Below are 3,382 nucleotides of genomic sequence, written 5' to 3'. Positions count from 1 at the left end.
ATTATTATTTATTTATGCGCCCTTTTAAAGCCTAGCCAGGCTTACGGGCCCGGTTTCCCGGTTTCTATGGCAAATGTGTTCCCCACCAGCTGGACGGGATGCCAGTCCATCGCAGCGTTACTCAAGAAACAGGAAGAAAGAGTGAGAGAAAGTTGGGGGTGAAAGAGTACAACAGGGGTCGCAACCACCCTCTGCCGGAGCCTCGTGGAGCTTTAGGTGTTTCGCTCAATAAACACACACAACGCCCGGTCTGGGAATCGAAACCGCGATCCTCCGACCGTGAGTCCGCTGCCCTAACCACTGGGCCATTGCACCTCCACAGTCAGTAATATAGTGGCATGTATGTTTTTTATGCTGTGGGAATAAGTCCTCCTCCTCCTCCTCCTCCTCCTCCTCCTCCTCCTGCTGCTGCTGCTGCATTCTCTTTCGTAATTGTGTTTGATCCACCAGCACTACTTGACAATCGGTGCTGGTTTGTTTACGTTTTCGTAGTTCAGTGGTTGGGCAACTGAGATCCAATAGGTTATGGAATCTGTCCATTCCTCTCTGACTATAATAATATAGATTTATACTTTTTTATATGTAAAAAATAAGAATTTTTTTCTGTTTAGGAAATATACTCTTTTATTCTTTTACTTGTTTCAGTCATTTGACTGCGGCCATGCTGGAGCACCGCCTTTGGTCGAACAAATCGACCCAGGACTTATTGTTTGTAAGCGTAGTACCTATTCGATCAGTCTCTTTTGCCGAACCGCTAAGTTACGGAGACGTAAACACACCAACATTAGTTGTCAAGCGATGGTGGGGGCGACACACACACACACACACACACACACACACACACACACACACACACACACACACACAGACGATGGGCTTCTTTCAGTTTCTGTCTACCAAATCCACTCACAAGGCTTTGGTCGCCCCGAGGCAATAGAAGACACTTGGCCAAGGTGCCACGCAGTGGGACCGAACCCAGAACCATGCTACTTATTTCAAGGGGCAAAATATAGAGAGGACAAACAAAGGGATTAAGTCGATTACATCGACCCCAGTGCGTAACTGGTACCTAATTTATCGACCCCGAAAGGATGAAAGGCAAAGTCGGCGGAATTTGAACTCAGAACGTAGCGGCAGACGAAATACCGCAGAGCATTTCACCAGGCGTGCTTAACGTTTCTGCCACCTCGCCGTCCTTAAGCAACTTACCACACAGCCCCTCCTGCGCCTAATAAATTTATGACAAAATGAATGAAAACAAAGATCTTGGAAATTCATAGATGCACAGTGAGCCTTGATCTAAAACGTAATGGACACAAAATGTGGTTAAATCACTGATTGTATAAAAAATATTTGTTTTCACATTTTGGCACAAGGTCAACAATCTTGTGTAAGGGATTAAGCCGATTACATCGACTCCAGTGCTTAACTGGTATTTATTTCATTGACCCTGAAAGGATGAAAGGAAATGCCGACCTCGGCGGAATTCGAACTCAGAACATAAAGACGGACGAAATGCCTCTAAGCATTTCATCCGGCGTGCTAACGATTTTCTCAACTCGTCGTCTTGAAGGTAAAAAATATTAAGAGGCAGTCAAAAAATAAGATTTTTGAGAGGTATTTTAAACTAGATTTTCTTCTGACAACTGATATATTTTATGACATAATAAATAATTAACGATATTGCTTAATATCCATTGTTAGATTGATATAAAGCAACAATGATTTTGAAAAGACCAGAGTCTAATAGTAGCATATTTACAATTTTTTATCTAATCTAAGGGAGACAACTCTTCATAGCGGTTCAAATTTATTTTTACGTAAACATCATCTACTTCCTCAATTCTCCGAATATTATATCTAGAAAGCTATTTAAAAAAAAAATCAATATAAGTTAATTTAATTACTATTCTTGTCTTATTAGGTAGCTCATTAGTTACGAAATACGACATATTTTATTAAAGAAGCTTCAGAAACAATGAGAACATGTAGCAAAGGAATTATCTCCCTTGCATTTATTACTTTAAACTAAAGTAAGAGCGGGGGGGGGGGTCACTAAAGATTTTTCACTGTGGAGCAGATAACTGAGAGAATGACGATTGTGGGCCGCATAAGCATTTTAGTCAATATAATACAGCGAATACACAAAGAATAAAGACAACCAACATATCTATTTACCAAAAAGTTATCAAACAAGGCAGCGTAGCGATGAGATAGTATATATCACACCCAATGTGCACATATACTCTCTCTTTACTCTTTTACTTGTTTCAGTCATTTGACTGTGGCCATGCTGGAGCACCGCCTTTTAGTCGAGCAAATCGACCCCAGGACTTATTCTTTGTAAGCCTAGTACTTATTCTATCGGTCTGTTTTGCCGAACCGCTAAGTTACAGGGACGTAAACACACCAGCATTGGTTGTCAAGCAATGTTGGGGGACAAACACAGACACACACACATACATATATATATATACGACGGGCTTCTTTCAGTTTCCGTCTACCAAATCCAATCAGAAGGCTTTGGTCAGCCCGAGGCTATAGTAGAAGACACTTGCCCAAGGTGCCACGCAGTAGGAATGAACCCGGAACCATGTGGTTGGGAAGCAAGCTACTTACCACACAACCCTTTGTTTTCTTGTAATTAAATTGTGATAAAGTTTATTGGAATTCTTAAAAAAAAAAGCAAAACAAAACAAAACAGCGAAATTGTTTTCGTAAATCTCAGTGTTTAGAGTACTCGGTTTACGATCGTAAAGTCGTGAGTTCAATTCCCGGTGACGTGTTGTGTCCTTGAGCAAGACACTTTATTTCACGTTAATCCAGTCGACTCAGCTGGCAAAACTGAGTAGTACCTGTATTTCAAAGGGTCAGCCTTGTCACACTCTGTGTCACGCTGAATCTCCCTGAGAACTACGTTAAGGGTACACGTGTCTGTGGTGTACTCAGCCACTTGCAAATTAATTTCACGAGCAGGTTGTTTCGTTGATCGGATCAAGTGGAACTTTCGTCGTCGTAACCGACGGAGGACCGGTTAAATCTCTGCCTCTTTTACCTTTTTTTTTCTTTATCTTTTACCTGTTTCAGTCGTTAAACTGCGGCCATGCTGGGGCACCGCCTTGAAGAATTTTTAGTCGAATGAATTGAGCCCAGCACTTATTTTTTAAAGCCTGGTACTTACTCTATTGGTCACTTTTGCTGAACCGCACACGACGGGCTTCTTTCAGACGAAATACCGCTAAGCATTTCGTTAATTGCCGCTCCTGCTTTTGGGCGATTGAGACGGGTTATACTCCTTTTTTGATAGTCTAGCGAAAAAAAAAAAAAAAAAAAAAAAAAAAAAAAAGCGAGGTGGCAGAAACGTTAGCACGTCGGGCGAAAT

The sequence above is a fragment of the Octopus bimaculoides genome, chromosome 7 (assembly GCF_046866305.1).
Source record: "Octopus bimaculoides isolate indiv1 chromosome 7, ASM4686630v1, whole genome shotgun sequence".
Classification (NCBI taxonomy): Eukaryota; Metazoa; Mollusca; class Cephalopoda; order Octopoda; family Octopodidae; genus Octopus; species Octopus bimaculoides.
The sequence above is the reverse complement of the archived record's forward strand: the minus strand, read 5'-3'. Positions refer to the sequence as shown.